The sequence below is a fragment of the Heliangelus exortis genome, chromosome W, assembly GCF_036169615.1.
Source record: "Heliangelus exortis chromosome W, bHelExo1.hap1, whole genome shotgun sequence".
NCBI classification, from domain to species: Eukaryota; Metazoa; Chordata; class Aves; order Apodiformes; family Trochilidae; genus Heliangelus; species Heliangelus exortis.
Window position 1 is genome coordinate 9,090,722 of NC_092453.1, and position 27,005 is coordinate 9,117,726.

The 27,005-nt window shown below is 43.6% G+C and overlaps 1 pseudogene; it reads right to left on the reverse strand.

The window, feature by feature from the left end:
- Window positions 1-21,946, reverse strand: part of LOC139789242 (uncharacterized) — a 132,006-nt pseudogene extending 110,060 nt beyond the window's left edge.
- Between the last annotated feature and the right edge of the window lie 5,059 nt (window positions 21,947-27,005).

A 27,005-nucleotide genomic window follows, 5' to 3' on the forward strand; every position in this document is an offset into this window, starting at 1 on the left:
AGAATCATTTTGGTTGGAAAGGACCTTGAAGATCACCCAGTCCAACCATTAACCCAGCACTGCCCAGGCCACCACTGCCCCATGGCCCCCATCACCCCATCTCCACAGCTCTGAAAGCCCTCCAGGGATGAGGACTCCAACCCTGCCCTGGGCAGCCTGGGCAAGGGCCTGGAAACTCTTTCCAGGGAGAAATTGTTCCCAAGCTCCAATCTCAACCTCCCCTGGCACAACTTGAGGTTGGTTCCTCTTCTCCCATCATTTGTTCCTTGGAAGCAAAGACTCAACAACCCATTTCTTTTCTGCTAACACTCCTCCATCAGGAGCAGCTTTTAAATGGTCAGACACAAATATCATTAAAAAGTTACTTTTAAGCCCCAAAACAAGGGCCAGGTAATAACGGACACTGAAAATTGCAGGTGCTATATTCAGTCCAAGGTCAGCAATAGTTTACCCAGCAGAGTTTTAAATAGTTTGCCTGTAGTGTACAACAAAATCCAAACCTTCAAATCCACACGAGTAACCTGCTTAAGCTAAATTTACACCACGGAAAAAAATATTGGTTTCCCATCAGTTAATATAAATACATCCTCACATACATTCTTTCAGTCCAGATTCATTGAGCAGCAAGAAAATGCAGAGCACACAGCAGTGCATCCAAGCTCAGCAGACAAAGCAAACATTTTTAACAGAAAGAGCTTGTTTGTCACAAGCAGGTATCTCACTGCCATTTTTATCTGCAATCTGGGGGATAACTGCTCTTAAAAACAGCAAGTGGGTTGTTGGAGCAATTTTGGGAAGAAAATGGACATGTGAGCAACCCTGACTACTTAGCATTAGCCAGAGTGAGCTAGAGGGCCTTGAGGCCCAGCTGCAAGGTTATTAAAAGATCAGCTACGGGCAAAAGATAAGGGAGTTGGCAGCAGAAAAGAAGAATAATAGGATGGGAAAGCATCACATAGACAGCGCATAAAGAGTTGTATTTAACCAGTCAGACAATGCCCTGTGGCATATGAAAAAGGTGCTGTACCAATCAGCAACATGCTTATATTATGTTATCAGCCTGGCTGTGTATAAAAGGGCTACTGCTACTCTCAATAAACAGCAATACTTTGATTACATTAATCTGCGTGTTGTCCACTGATCTCCCGCAACAGGTCAGTAATCTCCCACCCCCAGACACTGAGGGAGATGGGGTTGTTCAGCTTGGAGAAGAGAAGACTCCATGGGAACCTCAGAGCTCCCTTCCAATTCCTGAAGGGAACCTACAGGAAGGCTGGAGAGGGACTTTTCAGAAGAGTGTCCAGCAATAGGACAAGGGGAAATGGTTTTAAACTGAAGGAGAAGAGGTTCAGACTGGATCTGAGGAAGAAGTTCTTCAGCAGGAGGGTGGTGAGGCTCTGGAACAGATTGCCCAGAGAAGTTGTGGCTGCCCCCTCCCTGGAGGTGTTCAAGGCCAGGTTGGATGAGGCTTTGAGCATCCAACCTCAGCCATCCTATGATCTATGACCTTCTCCTGCAGCGTCCCGCTTTGCATCATACTCCTGAGATGATGTAATAAAAATGAGAAAGTGAGCTAGAACCAGCAAATAAGTGAGCCAGAACCTACCACCCTGACACAGAACAGGGGTCACAGACAGCTGGTGACATCCAACCTCCCAAGCCCTTGTGAGGAGAGCAGCAAAAAGAGCAATACTTACAAGACTGTCTGTTCGTGCCAACATGTAAATCTGGACATTGCTGTTCTGATGCAGAAGCATGTAAAGAAGGAGAGTGGCTTGATCAAATTTCTGCTGCTCACACAAATCTGTGTACAAACTGTTAAAATTAACCTGGAAAGCGTGGGGGATTGATGATGAAAAAGCAGTGCTATCTGAAAGAAAGAAAAAGAACAATCTTTAAGAAATGAGTTGACCATCCAGCTATTTGTAAACTTGGTAACAAATTCTAAGGGAGAGGGGAATATTTTATACAGACACCGCATTAAAGTGAAAACCAAAATCATCCATAAGTTTTATCACTGATGGTCATCAAGCTTCAAAAGGATCTCATGAAGCTTCAGTTGTGCCAAGAAACTGAGGTTGTCCTCTCTCTGAGCTCCACAAGCACGTAGGTCAACATTATCAGTAAAATTCCAGTGCAACCTAAGTGTGTCAGGGCTTTAAAAGATGCATGTGTGGGGGGAGCCTGGTGGGTAAAGTGACTTCTAACACCACATCATGTTGTCTAAAAAGGCCCAAAGTTACAGCAGTTTGTTCATATTCACAATATAATCTGTGCCCAAGCTGCAAGTGAGAATAAAGCAGATTTCTGAATCAATCACAGAATTATTATGGTTGGAAAAGATGTCTCAGATCACTATGTCCAATCATCATCAACACACCTCCCCCTAATAAAATAAAGGTATCTGTATCACCATGCCCACTATAAATAAACCCCGAATTAAATAAATATATCAATATCTGCATCACCCACTGGAACATGTCCTGCAGTGCCTCATCCACATGGCTCTTAAATCCCTCCAGGGATGGGGACTCCACTACCTCCCTGGGCAGCCCATTACTGCACCTGACTGCTCTCTCACAAAGGAAATTCATCCTCAGATCTGGGCTAAACCTCCCCTGGTTCTATCATTGTGCACTTAAAAGAAGAGCCCAGCACCTACCTCCCTACAACCTCCTTGAAGGGAGTTGTAGAGACAACCAAGAAATGTTGTAGAGAGGGACCAAACTTCACTTCTGTTGATGTCTAAATTGTGTCACTTAAATGCAGAGCATTTTGCTATCTGTTAATTAAAGGTTATTAAGAAAATAACCTGTAAACTCCCCCCAATAGACTAAACAGCATTAAAAAATCTTCTCAGACACTGCAGAATATCCTCTATTATTCTGCAGAACATTAAACTGATCAACCAAAAAATTAAGCTTTCTAGACCATGTAAAGAAAACCATCTTGAATTTGATGGGTTCTGTGCTAACTGAATTAAATAAACTATTTTAACAGAAGTAAGAAAGAAGCTGTTTACACTGAGGGTGGTGAGACCCTGGCCCAGGTTGCCCAGAGAGGTGGGAGATGCCCCATCCCTGGAAACATTCCAGGTCAGGTTGGATGGGGCTCTGAGCAACCTGATCCAGTTGCAGATGGCCTTTAAAGGTGCTTCTACCCCAAGCCATTCTATGATTCTAGGACAAAAACCAAACAGTTTTCATATTACAGTCACATACTAGAGATCATTATGACCATAACCAACCTTTCATTTCCATTTTCCTTTTACCAGCCCATCAGAATGTTGGTATGAATCAAATTTCATCTCGATTACATGAATATCATCAGTAGAAACAAGAGGAAACAATAAATCATTCTATAAATGTCCACATCTAGAAAAAATATGGCTTTTGGCCATAGAACAGGTTCTTTTAAAATTTTACAAGGATATAACAGTGTTAGAATGCAGAATGTTTTCTGCACCTAGGATGGGGCAACCCCGGTGGCAAGTACAGAATGGGGTACAAGTGGTTGGAGAGCAGCGAGGCAGAGAGGGACCTGGGGGTCCTGGTTGATGGCAAACTGGACATGTGCCAGCAGTGTGTCCTGGCAGCCAGGAGGGCCAACTGTGTCCTGGGGTGCATCAAGCACAGTCTCACCAGCCAGTCCAGGAAGGTGACTGTCCCGCTCTACTCTGCACTGGTACAGTCTCACTGTGAGTACTGTGTGCAGTTTTGGGCACCTCAGTATAGAAAAGGCATCAAGGTGTTGGAGAGTGTCCAAAGCACAGCAACAAGGATGGTAAAGGGTCTGGAGGGGATGACTTCTGAGGAGCAGCTGAGGTCACTTGGATTGTTCATTTGGGAGAAAGGAAGGCTGAGGGGAGACCCAATTGCAGTCTACGAATCCTCATGAAAGGAAGAGATGTGTCTGGTTCTGATTTCTTCACTCCTGTGACCAATTAAAGGACTTGGGGAAATGATAGGAAGCTGAATCAGGGGAGGTTTAGGTTACATAGCAGGGAAAGGCTTTTCCCCAAAGGGCAGTTGAGCAATGGAACAACTTCATTGCTTCCAAGCAATGACCACATCCCCAGGGAAGCGGTCACAGTGTAACAGATTTACAATATAAAGTTATATTTGTTCATTTAATCTATGTAACTTGGTTTATAAAATGGACGTATTAACTGTAAAGTTATGTGCCAAAAATATTGTGTGATTGTGACAAATTGTAATAACCTACATATAATGTTTCTTTATTTAACCTAAGTAGAAAATTTTAGTGTATTTACTTATAGAGGCAAGATAGAAGTAGCAAAATATGTTGACTACAGAGAAAAGGTGTATTGTGGCAAAATGCTGTGTGGTTATGTTTACACATTCTTGGAGATAACCTTTGTGGAGAGGGGTTAGCCAAAAAACAGGATGTGTCTGCAGAAGAAATAGTGTGGAAAGAAGTTAACAAAAACACAGGATGCGCCTACAGAAGAAATAGTGTGGGAAGGATGTGTCTGAAGAAGAATAAGTATTGTTGGATGTATATGCTCAAGAAGATTTAGTATCGTTGATAAATGACAACTTTTCCAGCAACTCGAGTATGAGCACAGAACGACATGGCCATAAAGGACTATAAATACTTGAGAAAATTTTAAAGAAGTTGCACCCACTTTGAGGAGCAGAGACTCCCGGGTGTCCAGTGCTGTTATTGCTTGTTGTCACTTGCTATTAAATTCCAATTGATTCACTAATTGGCATGTCCTGGTCAATTGTTTAATGGGACTTAACTTATAACAATTTTGGTGCCGTGACTTGGATAAAGGCAATTCGGTGCAGACTCTTTTACTAGGGGAGGCGCCCCGCTTTATAGCGGCCCCTGTATTTGGGACACTCACCAAAACCTTTATCTGATGAACCTCTAAAAAATCTGACAACAAGCAAGGAGAAGGGCCGGCAAAAAAACCCCGTAAACTTTGTGCACGAAGATCCGAACGAAGACGTAGGACGCGTGAGTATAGGCCGGTTATCCGTTCGGTTGGGGTTGGGTATCCTGAGGTGTGCCGTGTGAGACGTCCAATTGTGGGCGAAGTGAGTGCGGAGTCCTTAGTAGTGCAGTTCCCACATCCCGCGAGGGACTGGGTCACGAATAGGACAAAGCGTGTGTGTGTGTGTGAAGGCACCTCGGAGGATGGGACAGAAGAAAAGCAAGTCTTCTGGTCCCATAGGAGGAGAACCGCAAGTTAGGCTTCCCCAAATACCCCCAGATAGTCCATTAGGAATAATGATTACACATTGGGATGATATACCTTCTATGGGAAATAAGGACAAAGTAAAAATGATACATTACTGTATGGAAGTATGGGGGGATAAGCAGATTAAAGGAGATAATTTATATTGGCCAGTATTTGGATCTTTTGAGATTTGGATTTGCGAGGCTCTGAATAAATTTGTTAATTCAAAGGAGCCATTTAGTTTAGGAGAAAGCGAATATGCTAGCTTATGGGTTAGATCAGAGACCAGAATTAACCTATACCCTTTAAAAAATAAGGAAGAAAAGAAAAAGAAAAATTCAAAATCAGAGGAAATTCCTCTTGCACCTCCACCATATATTCCACCACCTCCACCTCCAGAACCTCAACCCCCGGTACAATTCGTAACCCCCACTGCCCCCCCTGATGAAGACACAGATTCTGACTCCTCAGGGGTGGATCAGAGATGGGTTACAAGGAGCCAAACAAGGGGGAAACAAAGTAAAGATGTGGGTGGTTTATACCCACTAAGAGAAATTGCAGTGGGAGGACCACAGGCAGGTATGGGATATGTGGTTGTTCCTTTGAACTCAGGAGATGCAAGGGAATTTAAAAAGGAAATGGGAAACTTGTTGGAAGACCCTCTGGGAGTGGCAGAACGTGTAGATCAATTCCTAGGACCTAACGTGTTTACCTGGGATGAGCTGCAGTCAATTTTGGGGATACTATTTACAGTAGAAGAACGAGGAATGATTAGAAGGGCAGGAATGAGAATTTGGGATGAACAACATCAGCAGGGTCCTGCTGCAGAGACCAAGTGGCCCCTTCAAAGACCAGACTGGAATAATCAAGATCCGATACACAGAGGACATATGCAGGACTTGAGAACTATCATCATACAGGGCATCAGGGAATCAGTTCCACGAGGGCAAAATATTAATAAAGCGTTTAAGGAACACCAAAAGAAAGATGATACTCCCACTGAATGGTTAGAGAGGTTAAGAAAGAATTTACAGCTGTATTCTGGGTTGGACCCGAGCACCCCAGTAGGAGAGGCATTGTTGAAAACTCAGTTTGTGGCTAAGTCTTGGATGGATATTAGGAAGAAGTTGAAAAAGATAGAGGATTGGCAGGATAGAGGATTGGATGAGTTATTAAGGGAAGCACAGAAAGTGTATGTGCGAAGGGATGAGGAGACGGAAAAACGGACAGTAAAGATGATGCTCACGGCTGTTCGGGAAAGTCAATGACCTATGGGTCAAGGATTTAAAGGACAGGGTCTAAAAGGTCAAAATGGACCTGGCAAGATGCCAGGATCATTTGAAAGAAATAGAGAGGCGATAGTTTGTTATTATTGCAACAAGAAAGGTCACGTGAAGAGGGAATGTAGGAAAGGGATGTGGAATGAAAAAATGTTTAAAGAAGATTAGGGGTGTCAGGGGCTCTACTTGCTGGGGACAAGAGAAATAAAAGAGCCCTTGATAAAAGTAAAAGTGGGTCCCCAGCAACAGGAGGTTGAATTTTTAGTAGACTCAGGGGCAGAAATGTCAACAGTTCGAGTTTTGCCTCCTGGGTGTGAAGTGTCATCAGAATTTGCACAAGTAGTAGGTGCAAGTGGAGTTCCCTTTGGAGTACCAGTTATTAAAAAGGTACAATTGGAGACTGAAACTAAAAGAGGATTAGGAACCCTACTGCTGGTACCGGAAGCAGATTATAATCTGCTAGGTAGAGATTTAATGATAGAATTAGGAATCAGCTTAGAAATTGTAGATAAGAGCCTAGAAATCAAATTATGTCCCTTAAGAGCGGAGGATGAAGAAAAGATCAATCCCGAAGTGTGGTATACACCCGATACTGTGGGAAAATTGGAAATTGAACCCTTTATAGTAACATTAACTAACCCTGAAATACCAGTCCGGATAAAACAATACCCCCTTTCTGAGGAAGGGAGACGAGGTTTGAAACCTGAGATTCAAAGACTGATCCGGCAGGGGTTTCTAGAACCTTGTATGTCCCCCTTTAATACTCCCATTCTCCCGGTGAAGAAAAAGGATGGGACATATAGATTGGTACATGATCTGAGAGAAATAAATAAAAGAACAATTACCCGATTCCCTGTGGTAGCTAACCCGTATACCCTTTTGAGTAAATTAAACCCTGATGATCAATGGTATAGTGTAATTGACTTAAAGGATGCATTTTGGGCCTGTCCTTTGAAGGAGAATTGTCGAGATTATTTTGCATTTGAATGGGAGGATCCAGATACACATAGAAAACAGCAGTTGAGGTGGACAGTTTTACCCCAGGGATTTACGGAATCACCTAATTTGTTTGGACAAGCACTGGAGCAGATATTGCAGGAATATGAAAGGACAGCAGGGGTCACCCTGGTCCAGTACGTTGATGACCTATTATTAGCTGGGAAGGATGAAGAAGCTGTAAGAAAAGAAAGTATTAGGTTGTTAAATTTTCTGAGTTTGCAAGGATTAAAGGTCTCGAGATCTAAATTGCAGTTTGCAGAATCCGAAGTTAAGTATTTAGGACATTGGATCAGTAAGGGAGCTAAGAAATTAGATCCTGAAAGAGTTAATGGAATATTATCAGTCCCCCCTCCAAAAACAAAGAGGCAAATAAGACAATTGTTGGGGCTTATGGGGTATTGTAGACAGTGGATTGAAGGATATAGTGGAAAGGTGAAGTTTCTCTATGAAAAACTAATTAAGGATGGTTTGTTGAAGTGGATAAAGGAAGATGATGAACAACTAGAGAATTTAAAAACTGATTTAGCTAATGCTCCTGTATTGAGTCTCCCAGATTTAAAGAAACCATTTTTCTTGTTTGTAAACACAGCAGATGGAACTGCATATGGAATATTAGCCCAAGAATGGGCAGGACATAAAAAAACAGTAGCTTATATTTCTAAATCATTGGACCCTGTGAGCAGGGGATGGCCGACTTGCTTACAGGCAATAGTTGCTGCTGCTTTATTAGTGGAAGAAGCACAGAAAATAACCTTTGGAGGTGAGGTCCGGGTGCAGTCACCCCATAATATTAGGGGTGTATTACAACAAAAAGCAGATAAATGGATAACGGATGCTAGATTACTAAAATATGAAGGCATCTTAATTGCATCCCCTAAACTAGTGCTGGAAACAACTTCACTTCAGAACCCAGCACAATTTTTGTACGGGGAACCTAGTAAGAATTTATCTCATAATTGTATACACAACATTGAGGAACAATCTAAAATTCGACCAGACTTGGAGGAAGAAGAATTAGAGGAAGGAGAAAAATTATTTGTAGATGGATCATCTCGAGTTGTAGAAGGGAAAAGAAAATCAGGATATGCTATAATTAATGGAAAATCATTTACAGTGATTGAGTCTGGCGCTTTAAGCCCCAGTTGGTCAGCCCAAGCTTGTGAATTATATGCGGTCCTAAAGGCTTTACAGTTATTAAAAAATAATATGGGTACTATCTTCACAGACTCTAAATATGCATTTGGTGTAGTACATACCTTTGGAAAGATTTGGGAGGAAAGAGGGCTTATTAATTCACAAGGAAAGGATTTAATACATCAGGAATTAATTACTCAAGTATTGCAGGCATTACGAGGACCAAAGAAAATAGCAGTAGTACATGTAAGAGGCCATCAAAAGGGGCTAGGCCCTATAATTAGGGGCAACAATATGGCTGATCAGGAAGCAAAAAGGGCAGCTTTACTGACTATCCAGGTGATTGGCAATGAATTGCAATCAAATAATAAAGACGGTCAATCAGAAGATAAATTCTATACACTTTTTAGTTTTCCCACACAGGAAAAGGAGAAGTTGGTCAGGATGGGAGCCCAGCAGGTAGATGGGAAATGGAGGCTCCCTGATGGTCGAATCATACTGCCAAAGTCCCTAGCTCTAGACGTTATGCGACGATTTCACGAAATTACACACTGGGGAACACAAGCGTTGGTGGATCACTTCGCTGTAAAATATGCAGCAATAGGAATATATAATATAGCGAAGAAAATAGTGGGGGAATGTATGACTTGCTTAAAGGTAAATAAATATCAATTACGAGAAACTGTACCAGGAGGAAGAGAATTGGCACACAGACCTTTTGCATGTATACAATTGGATTTTACTGAATTACCAAAAGTAGGGAGATATAAATATTTGCTAGTAATAGTGGACCACCTAACACATTTCGTTGAGGCCTTTCCAACTGCAAGAGCTACGGCCCAAGCAGTGGTTAAGGTTCTGTTAGAAAATATAGTCCCCAGGTATGGAATAATAGAGGCTATAGATTCTGACAGAGGCCCACACTTTGCTTCTAAAGTTGCTAGAGAAACTTTAAAAGCCCTGGGGACACACTGGCAATATCATACACCCTGGCATCCACAAAGTTCAGGTAGAGTTGAAAGGATGAATGGAGAAATAAAAAAACAACTCACAAAATTGATGCTAGAAACACAGATGTCATGGGTAAAGTGTCTCCCTCTTGCATTAATAAATATAAGGACGCAACCTAGAACAGATGTAGGGATATCCCCCTTTGAAATGTTGTATGGAATGCCCTATGATCTGGAGATTCCCCAGGATCACCCTCAGTTACAGGATCTAAAAATTAAACCATATTTGTTACAGCTGATGGCTAGAAGAGAACAATTGCGAGCTAGGGGTTTAGTGGTACAAAGGCCACCATTAGATTTAGCAATACATAAGATAAAACCTGGAGACAAAGTTTTAATCAAATCCTGGAAGGAGTCCTCTCTAATTCCTCGCTGGGAAGGTCCCTATGTTGTTTTACTCACTACAGAAACAGCTGTCCGCACTGCTGAACGAGGTTGGATGCACGCCAGTCGAATTAAAGGACCAATTAAAATAGATGAATGGAAGTCTGTCGTGGGACCTGACCCAATGAAGATGAAGATCACAAGAAATTAACAACAAATGAATGGAAATTCTGAATATCAAGAATTTAAGGAAGGAACGCCGCATTATCAGGTTACTCAAACCAATATTAGTGTCCTGGTTTGAGCCAGGATAGAGGTGATTTTCTGTCTTGTACTTTTGCTTTTAGCTAAGTCTCTTGTAAGTAGTTGCACTTGCTGAAATTAACAGCAAGTTTCTCAGACAGTGTGTGTTTCTAGGACTGATAACACTTGATGTTTATAGTTACTGCTAGAGACTGGTATGCAGAGCCAAGGACACTGCTCAGCTCTGAAGAAAACATAAACTCTGGTAGGAACAGTAAAAGAGGAAGAAGTAATACCTTTATCTAGAGAAATAATTGTTACTAGAAGAAGTGACTATTTAAAGTTACAGCCCCTCAAGAGGGAGCTTTTCGAAAGGTGTGACTGTAAGACTGTATTATGTAATTATTGGGTAAAGTTTCAGTGCGGACAATGTAAGAAAATCTATTGGGATACTAGAAGGGTGTTTGATAATTATACAACTTCTTGTGATTCTTGTTTTATTGCTTCTACTGTGGGAATATCAATTTATACAAATTGGCCTCAGATAGTGCAGAAACAATGAACAGACAAAAGCGGGATTCCAGAAGGGCAGTGGTATAATGTAGAGAGGTTTGTGCTGGAAAATCAGGAACATGGAGAATTAACCCACACCTGGTACAGGTTAAAAACAACAGTGGATTTTGTTCTAGGAAGAAACAGGATAAGAATAGTGGATAGGTGCTGTGCTACAAGGGCTCCAATAGGACAAAGAATAAAACAGGTGTCAGAGCAAGAGTGGGAATCTGAATTAAGAGAATTATCCTTTCGACTAAGCAGGCTCAAGCTCTATAAAGGGACCCCACATCCTCTGAAGAGTACTGTCTGCTGCCGAGAAGAAAAGAGACTCCCGGCGCCTTCTTCAAAAAGGCGGCCGAGGCGAAGGCAGAGAAGTACATTGTGTGAGATAACATATAATGGGGAACCTAATATTCATTATACTGATCATTTTGATCCTGCTGGCCGAAGGTATAGGAAATGAGCACCACCAACCATATAAATGCTCTTTAATAAAATTGGAAAATTTAAAATATAATTCAGGAAAAGTTAGGTCCTGGAGCCCCGCAATTTGCAGCTTACTTGTGTAGCCTGGCACCTATATCACCTTGTTTAAATAAAAGACCTTATTATTTTTGTCCTGCTTCAAACCCCGGTCGACCTTATTGTAATTATCCAGGTCAATATTATTGTGCTTATTGGGGATGTGAAACGATTGCATCACATTGGAACCCCGGAGGAGGACAGGATCAATTTTTGAAAACAAAATGGGGGCCACAGGGTTGTAAGCCCCCAGAAGTTGATGGATCAGGAGGATCAAGGGGAATAAGTACTTGTGATCATTTGCTTTTACAAGTTTTACAGCCAGAACATAAGGGATGGCTAACCGGTAGGACTTATGGAATAAGATATTGGGAACCTGGAACAGATAGGGGAGGTCTGATAATGATAGAAAAGGAACCAGTTCCCATGAGCAAATCGGCTATGGGACCGAACAAGGTTCTGACACAGGAATTTGAAACAAAAGTAATAAAGATTGATAAAAAGACTAAAGCAATAAGTACAGATGCCATCGCTTCGGGCACAAATGTGACCTCCATACAGGAAAAAGAATATGATGATAACAATCTTTGGAAAATACTGAAAGCCAGTTACCAAATTTTTAACAAAACCAGCCCAGATTTAACTGAGCATTGCTGGTTGTGTTTTAGTATTAAACCACCTTATTATGAGGCCATAGGGGTCACCAATACACCAAAGAGAGTAAATGGCTCTAATCCACTTCAGTGTACATGGGTAAAAGGAAAAGAAACTCAGGGAATTACCTTAACTAGGGTAACAGGGAAAGGAAGATGTATAGGGACAGTACCAAAAACTAAAAGACATTTATGTAATACAACAACCACAGTAAATAAAAAAGAGAAACCAGCTGATTGGTTGGTGGCTGCCAATAATACTAAATGGTTATGTTCTAAAACAGGAATTACCTCATGTGTTTCTTTAAAAATATTTAATGAATCTAGCGAATATTGTGTGCAAGTAATAATAATGCCTAAAGTTTTGTACCACCCTGAGAACTATGTGTATGAAAGACAAACTACTCCGGAGTACCATTTGGTAAAAAGAGAACCTGTTACAGCACTGACACTTGCAACATTGATGATTTTAGGAGGGACCGGTGTAGGTACAGGAGTAGCCTCTTTAATAAAACAAAATCAAGAATTTACTGCATTAAGGACAGCAGTAGACGAGGACCTAGTTCGAATAGAACAATCTATAAGTGCATTGGAAACATCTTTGCGATCCCTCTCTGAGGTGGTTTTACAAAATAGACGGGGTTTAGATTTGTTATTCTTACAACAAGGGGGACTTTGTGTAGCCTTAAATGAAGAATGTTGTGTATATGCTGATCACACTGGAATAGTGAGAGACACTATGACCAAGTTAAGAGAAGGATTAGAAAAACGGAAACGAGAACGTGAGGCTCAACAAAATTGGTATGAATCTTGGTTTCGACAGTCCCCCTGGCTTACGACCCTACTGTCTACTATAACAGGACCATTTATATTACTCATGTTAGGACTTACTTTGGGGCCTTGTATTTTTAATAGAATAGTTGCAATAGTTAAGAGTCGTTTAGAAGCAACTCATTTAATGTTTGTGCAAACTAAATATGAACAAGTACCTTCCAATGAACCTGAAGAAATTAAGACTCTTATGTTGAGTCGACAAGAATTACAGCGGTTCAATGAACAAAATAGGTACAAAAAGAAAAGGAGGGATTGTAACAGATTTACAATATAAAGTTATATTTGTTCATTTAATCTATGTAACTTGGTTTATAAAATGGACGTATTAACTGTAAAGTTATGTGCCAAAAATATTGTGTGATTGTGACAAATTGTAATAACCTACATATAATGTTTCTTTATTTAACCTAAGTAGAAAATTTTAGTGTATTTACTTATAGAGGCAAGATAGAAGTAGCAAAATATGTTGACTACAGAGAAAAGGTGTATTGTGGCAAAATGCTGTGTGGTTATGTTTACACATTCTTGGAGATAACCTTTGTGGAGAGGGGTTAGCCAAAAAACAGGATGTGTCTGCAGAAGAAATAGTGTGGAAAGAAGTTAACAAAAACACAGGATGCGCCTACAGAAGAAATAGTGTGGGAAGGATGTGTCTGAAGAAGAATAAGTATTGTTGGATGTATATGCTCAAGAAGATTTAGTATCGTTGATAAATGACAACTTTTCCAGCAACTCGAGTATGAGCACAGAACGACATGGCCATAAAGGACTATGACTGTCCTGGTCAATTGTTTAATGGGACTTAACTTATAACAGCACCAAGCTTGCCTGAGTTCAAGAAGTGTTTGAATGATGCTTTCAGGCTCATGGTGTTATCCTGGGGGTTCCCTACAAAGAACAGAGTTGGACTTGATAAACCTGATGGGTCCCTTCCACTCAATCAGGTCTCCCAAAAAGCTTGTGTCATCTCCATCCCTGCCGATTTTCAAGCACAAAATTAATAAACCCTGAGCAACCTTCCCTTACCCCAAAGCCAACCCTGATGAGACCAGGAGGTTTGCCTAGAGACGTCCTGATGATCAGCCCTCTGATCATCTTTGTGTCCTCCTCTGGACTCATTCTAACAGCTCCATGTCCTTTTTGTGCTTGGGGGTCCAGAATTGGACCCAGCACTGCACTGGGGTCTCTCCAGAGTGGAGCAGAGGAGCAGAATCTCCTCCCCTGACCTGCTGGCCATGCTGTTTTTTGTGTATCTTAGGACATGCTTGGCTTCCTGGGCTGCCAGCACACCTTGCCAGCTGGTGCTGAGCTTCTCATCAACCAGCACCCCCAAGTCCTCCTCCTCAGGGCTGCTCTTAATCCATGCTCTGCCCAACCTGTATTTGTGCTGGGGAATTCCCCAGCTGAGGTGCAGGACCTTGTACTTGTCCGTCTTGAACCTCATGAAGTTTACGTGGGCCCACCTCTCCAGCCTGTCCCTTTGTCTGGAAAGTCTGTGTTTGGAAAGGTGACTTTAGGAAATGGTCACTGTATCACCACCACCAGGAAAAAATTTTTCTTGAGGCTTTGGACTTAGTTTGCTCCACATCCCATCTTGGGGTAGCCAGGAGGTGGTGTACATTTTCTGACATTGATCTTCACACCCCGTTGTCCCCAGGAAGAATCCTGACCCACAAGTGAGGGATGGGCTCTGCCTTCCCATTGCTGGGGTTTCAGAGAGTGGCCTCACTGCTTAATAAAAAATAATAAATAAGAAAACTCTTTGGCTTCAGAGCCACATTTACTGAGCCTTTGCCTCCCTGTATGATGTAAACACTTTAAAAAATATTTGATTCTTGAGCAAGGATTATTTAGGTTTTTTTCTTTTCAAGCTCCCATATCAAACATGCTGCGACATTAACATATCTAAAGACTGGCAAACAGGAAAACAAATTCCTGGCGCCTGACATTTGGCCAGACGTCGCGAAATTAGCATATCTTAACGAACTGATAAGGTAACTTGTTTTCGGGAAGTATGCTCAACTCTGGGAAAGCCTGATTTTATCAACAACTCACACAAAAGGAAAAAAGAGGGGGACCCGCTCTCTGTTGCATTATAAAAATCCCCCAGAAAGAACCGAAAAGCAGCCAGCAGCTCAGAAGAACCACGTGGAAGCCAGCTCCTGTGACTACGAACTCCAGCCAGCTCAGTGCAAAAAGGCGGGCAAGCAGCTCCGAAGGCACAAGCGGAAAGCGGCGACGCGGCTTTTCGATTGCAGCGGCGGCGCGGTAAAACGACTCCTACCCCCCCCCCCCCTCCGCTAGGACCAACTGGCGGTGAAACATTTTAAATTACCCCTCGTTTCTTTCTTTCTTTCCTTAACGACTGTCTCTCCAAAAGTAGCAAATTGTGTTTACCCTTTCTTAACTGTGATATTTTGTTTTCCCTTCCCTAAAAATAAACCCTTGTAACTTGTTTAAGTTTCAAACGTGTTAGCTTGCAATTTTATGCATCATCTCTGAAGCAGAGGCTGAGAAATCCTCATAATCAAAATATAAAATAATAAACGGATCACGACACTGTAATCATGGCCTCCAGTGATCTTCTCTGTTCACTCTGATCACCTTCTCTGATCTTCTTTGATCAGGGCCTCTGAGGCCCTGGGGAGGCTCTAGAAGCAATGGGCCTCAGAGGGGCCAATCAATGCTTCAAGGTACTTTCAGGTTTCATTCTGACTACTTGAGCAGTTTTTTCAATCATCTCTCAGCACCTGAGGATCATGAACTCAGCACCAAACACACCCTGGGGCTCATTGAAATACAGAGTTCAGTAAAGAGCCATGGGTCTCCATGGGATATTCTTCATATCTTCAGGACTTGTACAGATAATTGGAGAGGTTTTCCCACTGTAGTTAAGGAGCAACATTTCATACTGTGATTAAGGAAAATGGTTTGTGGGAGGATTTTTTAATATTTTAAGAGATCATCTCATAATTTTCATTTTAGAGAAGAGGTGACAAAAGTTCCTTGAGGTCTAACACTGTATGGGCAACTTTACTTCTCACCTTCCCAGCTCCACCATTCCTTTCATTTCCCACCTGGGACTTCCATCCCTGGTCCTTGCATCAGACTTCTCCACTCCTCTCTGCAGCTAGAGGTTACAGCTCCACTGCACCACCTCCCACCTGCTCTCCTTAGAGAACTGACTGCACATGGGCACAGCAGGAATTTTCCTTTGTGCAAGCCAAGAAAAGTCAAACAGAGAAAGTGAAGAAGAATCTGATCAGAAATGGTTTAGAGAGACAGATGGGAAAAGAAAGATGTGATCATCATGACAGAGGTGGCTAAAGAGACAATCAGGCTGCTGAAAGACAGATGAGCTTTGAACAACCTGCTGCTCAAAGCAGCAGCCCAGGGGAGAGGCATCTGAATGAACAAAGAGTAGGAGAAGGGGACAACTGGAGAGTAATGGGAATGGCCTTTGGAAAGTCTGTATCTGGAAAGGTGACTTTAGAAATGGTCACTGTATCAGCACTGTTATAAACGTTTGACTCGTTTTAACGATAACAAAACTTTTATTGTAAATGAGAGAGATATATATGCAAAGCAGCGCGCTGGGCGACCAAGGCAGCACACCTCCGCCAACGGTTCGCCCCTTGGATAGGGTAAACCAGTCCTTTTATACTTTCGGTAACCCCCCTCCCTCTTAGTCCTTTATTAGTTTCTCATTGGAGGCTGTTTCACGCTCTCTCTCTTTGTATTGGTCCCTGGTCCGCAGGTTCTGTCCCATTGCTAAGGGAAGAGCTTCTTTGTTCTATCTCTGCAGACTTGCCTCGTGGTCTTCGACATGCCCCAACATGTTTTCCCACAAACAACCCGAACACAAACCCCGATCCTATGATTACAAACCACACCCAATTAAACATTCTAGGGAAGGATCCCTTCAACAAAACAATAAAGTAAAAATTTTGACTAGTATTTATTAGAATTCCCCCCTTTTAATTTTTATTGTTTTGTTGTCAGGACCTCAAAGGAAGAGAACTGCATCAGACCCCAGTGGAGCCAGCATAGCATACCGGACAAGGTGGTCGTGGTTCATAAACACAAGCTGAGGGCCAAGCGCTGCACATTCCCAAAGAGCAAAATAATAGTGTCCAGGATAGGCACCAACCAGGCAACCAAGGTCATAACCCCGAAAATACTGGAAACCTCCTCATGTCTCCACTTGTAGTACCTCTCTGCCTTCCCATCGGCCGATTCTTTGGAAAGAACGCTGGGGTTGTTGTTATCTTCTCGGCAGCAGATGGTATTCTTCAGGAGACAGGAGGCCTCGTGCAGTGCCGTGGGGGAAGACCTGGAATGTCACTAGTTAGGTTCCATCCCAGACACAACTAGGTGCAACTAGGGAGCATGCGACAAACGATCAGATCCCTCAGAGTGCATGCAAAAGAACCACAACCAGGAGAGTTACAGAGTATTTATATGGCGGTGTTACGAGTTAGCTTTAATTTTAATCCTTCCCCGGGAGCTGCCGTCCACGAATTGGCAGTGATAGGACCTTTTATTCTACTGGCGTGAGTCCACCCTCGTTCAGCAGTTCGAATCGCAGTATCTGTGGTAAAAAGAACAAGAAAAGGGCCCTCCCAGGCAGGGGTTAAGGAGCTGTCTTTCCAGGTTTTAATCAAAACATGATCTCCAGGCCTTATAGTGTGCACTGCCATGTCCAAAGGCGGTCTCTGAACAACCAAGCCTCTTTTTGTTAATTCAGTGCGCCTCTTGGACAGCTGGAGAATATAGTCATTTAAGAATTTGTCCTCAACGTTGGGATGATCAAGAGGAAACCCAAAATCATAAGGAATGCCATATAACATTTCAAAGGGAGAAATTTTAATATCCGCTCTGGGCTGTGTTCTGATATGCAATAGAGCTAATGGTAAACATGTCAGCCAATTAGACTGAGTTTCCATCGTCAATTTAGTGAGATGTTTCTTAATCTCCCCATTCATCCTCTCAACCCTACCGGAGCTTTGCGGATGATACGGTGTATGATACTCCCAAGTAACTCCTAAGAGGGACATCGTGCTGCGAATAACCTTAGAAGTAAAATGTGGGGCTCTATCTGAATCGATCACAACTACGATGCCATACCGGGGAATAATATTCTCCAGCAGTATCTTAGTCACGGTTTTTGCAGTGCATCGAACGGTGGGAAAGGCCTCAATGAAGTGAGTTAAATGATCCACGATGACCAGAAGGTATTTATACCTCCTGACTTTAGGAAGCTCAGTGAAATCCATCTGGATCCTCTCAAAAGGTCTTTTAGCAAGCTCTCTCCCACCCTGTAATCGGACCCTTAAATGAGACTTATTGACTTTCTTGCAAATCAAACAATGTCCCAGTACAGTTTTAATTATTGTATAGAGCCCAATGCAAGCATACCGAAGTTCGAAATGATCTGCCATAGCCTGTATTCCCCAATGAGTATGGTTATGCAATTTTTCTAACACCCTTCGGGCCAATGCTTTAGGCAATACCTGACGATCATCTGGGAGGTACCATTTCAGTTCAGTACCGTTCAGTTGCTCCCACTTGTTGTAGTTTGTCTTGTTCTTGTTCTGTAAAGCTGGTCTGAAACTCGGCCTGTCGGGGTTCAACTGAGATCAACAATAAGGCTGCTTGTTTTGCTGCCTCATCTGCCAAGTTATTACCACGGACATTATAGGATAGGCCACGTTGATGAGCCCTTAGATGAACTACAGCAATCTTTTTGGGGCCCCTAAGGGCCTGTAATACCGCTCGAATTAAGGCCTCATGAGTAAGATTTTTACTATGCGTATTAATCAAGCCTCTTTCTTCCCAGATCTTCCCAAATGTATGTACAACTCCAAAGGCATATTTAGAATCTGTAAATATTGTTCCAATGCGGCCTTTCAGAAGCTGCAAGGCTCAGAGAAGGGCATATAGTTCACAAGCCTGAGCTGACCACCTAGAATCCAATGGTCCTGATTCTTTAATGGTAAAATTATCTCCTTCTATTATTGCATATCCTGATTTTCGATGTCAACCCACTACCTGTGAGGAACCATCTATGTACAATTTAAGGCCTTCCTGTAATTCGGAGTCTTCTAAATCCTCCCTAATTTTAGCCTGCAACTCTATAGTCTGTAAACAATCATGTGAGAGGGTTGACTCAAGTTCCCCATACAGGAATTGAGCAGGATTCTGCAAGTTGGTAACTTCCAATCGCAATTTAGGGGAGTTCAATAAAATGCTCTCATATTTCAATAGCCTGCTATCAGTTATCCACTTTTCTGCCTTCTGCTGCAAAATATTTCTCAAGTTATGTGGAGTATATACTATTAATTCTCCTCCCAGAGTAACTTTTGCAGCTTCCTCCACTAACAAGGCTGTAGCTACTACAGCCTGTAAACAATTGGGCCACCCGCGGCTCACAGGATCAAGTAGCTTAGAAAAATAGCCCACAGGTTTCCGAGAATCTGCCCACATCTGTGTAAGTACTCCATATGCTGTTCCATCATGTATATTGACAAACAAATAAAAAGATTTCCTAATATCAGGTAAACTGAGGACTGGGGCATTAATCAAGTCCTCTTTAATGTTATGTAAATACTTATCGTCATCAGAAGTCCACTTCAGCAACCCATTCTTAGTGAGTTTCTCATAAAGGAATTTAACTTTGCTGCTGTAATCTTCAATCCACTGTCGGCAATAGCCTAGGAGTCCAAGTAGCTGATGGATCTGCCTTTTGTTTGTAGGAGCTGATAGGGCTAGAATCCCATTAACCCTATCAGGGTCCAGCTGCTTCTGGCCCTTAACCAACCAATGACCTAAGTACTTCACTTTCTCCTCAGTAAATTGTAATTTGGACTTTGTTACCTTCAACCCTTGCAGGCTTAAAAAATTGAGGAGTAGTATACTAGCAGCCCTAACATCATCCTCAGTGATCCCTGCAATTAACAAATCATCCACATATTGAATTAAGACTGTACGAGATCTCCCTTCAAAGGATTCAAGAATTTGTTCTAAAGCCTGGCCAAATAGGTTAGGGGATTCTTTAAAGCCCTGGGGAAGTACTGTCCACCGAAGTTGCTGTTTCCTATGTGTGTCAGGATCTTCCCATTCGAAGGCGAAGTAATCTCTGCAGTCTTCCCTTAAGGGACATGCCCAGAAGGCGTCCTTGAGGTCAATGACAGTGTACCACTGATAGTTGGGTGAAAGTTTACTTAAGGTAGTGTAAGGATTGGCAACTACTGGGTATCTAGTTATAGTGCGCTTATTTACTTCCCTTAAATCTTGTACCAATCGGTATGACCCGTCTGATTTCTTAACCGGCAGGATAGGTGTATTATGGGGAGACATACAAGGTTCCAATAACCCCTGAGTTAACAGTCTCTGAATAATAGGCTGTAATCCTTTCCTCCCTTCATGTGAAATGGGGTATTGTTTGACCCTAACCGGGCAATCAGGGTCCCTAATAGTAATGATAATAGGTTTAATGTTTAAACGCCCAACCGAATCAGGAGTATACCAGACTTCAGGGTTAATTTTCTTTTCATCTGCTGAAGTTAGGACCAGTAATTTGACATTCAACTGTTGTCCTTTTATTTCTAAACCAATTCCCAACATAATCATCAAATCCCTCCCCAACAGGTTATATTCAGCTTCAGGCACCAGTAAGAAAGTGCCTGTGGAAATCTGGTTGTTTAATCTAATTTCCACATTTTTGATTAAGGGTACCGCAAAGGGTTCTCCCTTAGCCCCTACAACTTGTAATATGTCTTGAGAGATAGTGCATCCCTGTGGAAGGGTCTGGACAGTAGATCTTTCAGCCCCTGAATCTATAAGAAATTCAAATTCTTGTTGCTGGGGACCAATCTGTAATTTTATCAAGGGCTCTTTGCTCGTAGATGTCCCCAGCAAATAGAGCCCCTGACACCCCTAATCTTCTTTATATATCATCTCGTCCTGCATCCTTTTACGACAGGAGTATTGTTTGTGTCCCTTTTGTTTGCAATAGTAACATATTAGCTCTTTAGGCACAACAGGGGGCATATTTCTCCTATTCGGTCTCGGCCTGTATTCTGTTTCTCTCGGTCTTCCTCTCGGGCCAAGGGGGGTGGGACCAAGCTCTTTAACTGCTGTAGCCAAGAGTTGCGCTTGTTGCTTTTGCTGCTCCTCATCCCTTCTTACATAAACCTTTTGAGCTTCTCTCAGAAGCTCATCCGGACCCTTATCGTGCCAATCCTCAATTTCTCCCAACTTTTGCCTAATATCACTCCAGGATTTTGCCACAAAGTGAGTTTTTAGTAAAGCCTGCCCTAAGGGTGTATCAGGGTCCAGACCTGAATATAACTGCAGATTCTTCCTCAGTCTCTCTAACCATTCGGTAGGGGTTTCATCTTTCTTCTGACATTCCGTAAAGGCTTTATTAATATTCTGCCCCCGAGGAACAGATTCCCTAATCCCTTGCATGATAATCTCTCGAAGGTCCATCATGTGCCCTCGATGTTCTGGATTTTGATTATCCCAGTTAGGTCTCTGCATGGGCCATTTTACATCTGCAGCAGGACCTTGTTGGTGTCTCTGATCCCAGTGTCGTAGACCAGCCCTCCTAATCATTTCCCTCTCTTCCATAGTAAACAAGATTCTAAGGATAGCTTGCATTTCATCCCAGGTATATATGTTAGCTCCCAGGAATTGATCAAATCTCTCAGCCACCCCCAGGGGGTCCTCTAGCAATGCTCCCATTTCCTTTTTAAAGTCTCTCACATCCATGGAACTGAGTGGTACCGAAACAAATCCAGTCCCAGGCTGAGGTCCCCCCATTGCAATTTCACGCAAAGGATATAAACCTCCTCTTTCTTTCGTTCTGCTTCTTGTGAGTACCCCCCTCTCATGTTGTTCATGTTCCTTCGGCTCACTCTCAGAGGAGTCAGTCTCCGTAGCAGCCGGAGGGGGAGGATTATCACATGAAGGAGGTGACTCAATGATTCTCTCAGGTTCCCTACGTTTTCTCCTGAGTACCCTCCTCTCATACTGTTCAGGTTCCTTTGGCTCACTCTCGGAGGAGTCAGTCTCCATAGCAGCCGGAGGAGAAGGGTTATGGTAAGGAGGAGGTGACACAAGGATTTCCTCCTCAGGTTCCCTATGCCGTCTCCTGCTCCCATCTCTGACCACAAACATCCTCGCTGGGTCACTTCCCTTCCATACTGAAGCATATTCACTCTCTTCTTCATTAAAAGGTCTCTTAGCATTAACCCACAAATTTAAACTCCGGCACACCCAATTCTCAAATGTTCCATATATTGGCCAGTATACTCCTCGTTCAATTTCCTGGTTTCCCCAAACTTTTATACAATAGTATACCATGTTTTCCTTGTGTCTAGGAGAAACTTCCCAATGTCTCAACATGATTCCCAATGGGCTATCAGGGGGGATATCAGGGAGACATTCATACCCCCTCTGAATACCGGGAGGATCCTCCAACATGAGTTTATTCCACCCTTGGCCCATCTTCCAGGTGCTTTCTGTCACACAGCCCAAACGCTTCCCTCTGTTCGTGGCCCAGCCCCTTGCGGGACGTGGGAACCGCACTACAAGAAGGTCCGCACTCGCTCTGCCCTTCAGGACGTCTCACTCACTCAAATCTCAATCAGGCGCACCGTGGGCACCGGCTCCCCTACACCCGGGGGAACCAGCTCTTCCCGGATAGAAGTTAAAACCCCGCAACCGGAGGGTAACCCCCCGTTGGCCAGAAGAGGAACCCGACAACCGGAAGGTGACCCCCCCCTTTGGCCAGAAGAGGAACCCAGCAACCGGAAGGTGACCACCCCCCCCCCGTTTGGCCGCAAGGAAAAAAAACCTTGTGGTCGGAGAAAAACAAAACAAAACAAACAACTAACAAGCAGACACCGAAAAACAAGCGTCCCTGACCGCGTGGAAAGACCAGGATCAAAGAAACTTCATCCCCAGCCGCGAAAATCCCGCAGCCAGAGGCATACCCTCCCTGATCTCGTGGACGAGATCAGAGGAAACCCTCCCTAGCTGAGAAAACCTCGCAGCCAGAGGCACACCCTCCCTGATCTCGAGCACAAGATCAGAGGAAACCCTCCCTAGCTGCGATAATCCCGCGGCCAGAGGAAAACCATCCCCAGCCACGAAAACCTCGCGGCCAGAGGTACACTACACCATCCCCGGGGGAAATCGCTTAATACTCACTTGTCTCCTGTTAATCTGTTATCCGGATCTTCGTGCACAAACAAAACAGAACAGAACAAAACAAAAAGTACGGGGGAATTCTAAATTATTCCTTTACTTATATATCTCTCCCTCCTCGGTGAGATCCCTGCCGTCTATGGCACGGAGCTAGACTGCAGGTCCACCCGCAAAAGTGCGGATGGGGCGCCTACGCAGTAGAAAAGCTCCACAGCATAGAGTTCAGGATCCGAGTCACGGCACCAATTTGTTATAAACGTTTGACTCGTTTTAACGATAACAAAACTTTTATTGTAAATGAGAGAGATATATATGCAAAGCAGCGCGCTGGGCGACCAAGGCAGCACACCTCCGCCAACGGTTCGCCCCTTGGATAGGGTAAACCAGTCCTTTTATACTTTCGGTAACCCCCCTCCCTCTTAGTCCTTTATTAGTTTCTCATTGGAGGCTGTTTCGCGCTCTCTCTCTTTGTATTGGTCCCTGGTCCGCAGGTTCTGTCCCGTTGCTAAGGGAAGAGCTTCTTTGTTCTATCTCTGCAGACTTGCCTCGTGGTCTTCGACATGCCCCAACATGTTTTCCCACAAACAACCCGAACACAAACCCCGATCCTATGATTACAAACCACACCCAATTAAACATTCTAGGGAAGGATCCCTTCAACAAAACAATAAAGTAAAAATTTCGACTAGTATTTATTACAAGCACCACCAGGCAGAAGTTTATGTTGAGGCTCTGGACTTGGTTTGCTCCTCTCCCCTTCTTGAGGTAGCTGGGAAGTGTTGTGAAATTTTCCTACAATTTTTATTGCCGGTCTTCACACCCCAGTGTCCCCAGGAAGAGTCCTGACCCAAGTCAGGGGTCATGAGGCTCTGACTTCCCTTCTCCTGGCATTCAGAATTTGGCCTCTGCTCCTTAAAATAAATAAATGAATAACAATTAATTAATAAATATCTATGGCTTCAGAGCCTCTTTCCCAGGGCCTTTACCTCCCTGCAATCATGGCCTCCAGTGATCTGCTCTAACAAGTCCCTGGGGAGGCTCCATCAGTAATTACCCACAAAGGGGCCCATTACTTCTTCAAGGTACTTTTGGGTTTTATTCTATCTTTAACTTCTTGAGAGATGTTTTTTCAATCTCCTTTTAATACCTTGGGATCATAGACTCAGTCCCACCAGCACCGTGGGCTCCATTACAGTACTGAGCATCCATGTATCACCCTGTGGTGTTTTTTACATCTTCAAGACTCGCACAGCTAATTGGAGAGGTTCTGGTGTAGAGGAAGATTACAAAAAGCATCAAATAAAAATAATTCAGAGGATCTATTTCATTGCTCTTCTTTTGAGAATTTTATATTTAATTGGTATTGGGGCAGAGTGACACTTCAAGAAGCCTGGACACTGATGAAAAACCTCTGAGGTTCAACAGTGTGTGGACAGCATTGCTCCTCACCTCCCCAAACACTACATTTCTCTCATTGGCTCCCTGGGAAGGGTCTGGGATAATTTGCCACCAACACTTTGTCAGTGCCACCACTTCTACCCTCCATCCAGCAGCTGCTGCTCGTTTAGCTCACTCATGTCCCTACGCTGCCACTTCATCCCCACCCACCCACCCTGCATGGCACCAGCATCATCGGGGGCTCTGCCGGGAGCCCTGAGTGCTGGCAGTGATTGTCCTGTCACACATGGGTATGGGGGTGTTGTGGCGAGCCTTTCTCTTGGGGACTCGGCTCTTCTCCGGAGCTCTTTCTCACCATTCCTCTCCTCAGGCATCTTCATCTCTTGACTGTCCCTGCTTCTGGGAGCATGCCTTTTATTTTGCCCTTCAGCCCCGCCCATTTCCGGCTGGGGCAGGCCCTAATTATTGGGCACAGCTGGGCCTAAGCTCCCAGTTCATTATCGGCGACACCTGAGGACCTGTGGTTCTCTCTACATTTCCCCCCTTTTTGTTGTTTGTTGAAAAATAGCAATAATTTACAATTAATTTCTTATATTTTACAGAATAATTTAACATTTAAACATTTCATTAGCATTAATTTAATTTAACATTTAAACTTTTCATTAACATAGAATAATTTAACATTTTTTTTTTTTTTTTTTTTTTTTTTTTTTTTTTTAAGCATTTCATTATTTTTCAACATTTTTTCGCCTATTTTTTTGAGGAGGGAAAATTCGGGCTCTTTAGCCTCTGTTAGCAGGAGATGAGGTCTTAAAACACCAGCTCAGTTTTCGCTGGCACTCGCCACCTCGGAATGCCTAGCCATGCAGAGGCTTCTCCGAGCATTCAGCGCACCAGTCTTATCGCGTTGTCCCTAGGGCCCCGTTTCAGGACCGCACTATCGCATGTCCCTGGGGGCTCCGTTTCAGGACCGCACTATCACGTGTCCCTGGGAGGCTCCGTTTCAGGACCGCACTATCGCGTGTCCCTGGGAGACTCCGTTTCAGGACTGCACTGACTTGATGCGCACTCAGAGCTCCGCTTCAGCTTCAGCATTCCTCGGGCTTGAGTTCCGCGCGCCAACTCGCTGCGCCTTTCGAGCCTCATTCTTCTCTCCTGCCTGGCTCGCCATTCCGGGCTGTTGTATCTTGCCGTGCTGGGCTTATATTTCTACACACCGCCTACAGCATTTAAGCTTGGCCTTGTGGAGCTTTTCCCGTGGTTGCGTATTTGGAGCTCTTTCTAGAGCATCCCGCACCAACGTGGTGGCTCCATCTGACGTGGTTGCGTATTTCGAAGCTCTTTTTTATCGCCTTTCGCATTTAAGCCAGGCTTTGTAGAGCTTCCCGCCACCAACGTGGTCACGTAGAGCTTCTTATATTATCTCAGCGTTCACGGCTGCTGTTGTTGCCCGCATTCTCCACCAGATGTTGCAGCGAGCCTTTCTCTTGGGGACTCGGCTCTTCTCCGGAGCTCTTTCTCACCATTCCTCTCCTCAGGCATCTTCATCTCTCAACTGTCCCTGCTTCTGGGAGCATGCCTTTTATTTTGCCCTTCAGCCCCGCCCATTTCCGGCTGGGGCAGGCCCTAATTATTGGGCACAGCTGGGCCTAAGCTCCCAGTTCATTATCGGCGACACCTGAGGACCTGTGGTTCTCTCTACATTTCCCCCCTTTTTGTTGTTTGTTGAAAAATAGCAATAATTTACAATTAATTTCTTATATTTTACAGAATAATTTAACATTTAAACATTTCATTAGCATTAATTTAATTTAACATTTAAACTTTTCATTAACATAGAATAATTTAACATTTTTTTTTTTTTTTTTTTTTTTTTTTTTTTTTTTTAAGCATTTCATTATTTTTCAACATTTTTTCGCCTATTTTTTTGAGGAGGGAAAATTCGGGCTCTTTAGCCTCTGTTAGCAGGAGATGAGGTCTTAAAACACCAGCTCAGTTTTCGCTGGCACTCGCCACCTCGGAATGCCTAGCCATGCAGAGGCTTCTCCGAGCATTCAGCGCACCAGTCTTATCGCGTTGTCCCTAGGGCCCCGTTTCAGGACCGCACTATCGCATGTCCCTGGGGGCTCCGTTTCAGGACCGCACTATCACGTGTCCCTGGGAGACTCCGTTTCAGGACCGCACTATCGCGTGTCCCTGGGAGACTCCGTTTCAGGACTGCACTGACTTGATGCGCACTCAGAGCTCCGCTTCAGCTTCAGCATTCCTCGGGCTTGAGTTCCGCGCGCCAACTCGCTGCGCCTTTCGAGCCTCATTCTTCTCTCCTGCCTGGCTCGCCATTCCGGGCTGTTGTATCTTGCCGTGCTGGGCTTATATTTCTACACACCGCCTACAGCATTTAAGCTTGGCCTTGTGGAGCTTTTCCCGTGGTTGCGTATTTGGAGCTCTTTCTAGAGCATCCCGCACCAACGTGGTGGCTCCATCTGACGTGGTTGCGTATTTCGAAGCTCTTTTTTATCGCCTTTCGCATTTAAGCCAGGCTTTGTAGAGCTTCCCGCCACCAACGTGGTCACGTAGAGCTTCTTATATTATCTCAGCGTTCACGGCTGCTGTTGTTGCCCGCATTCTC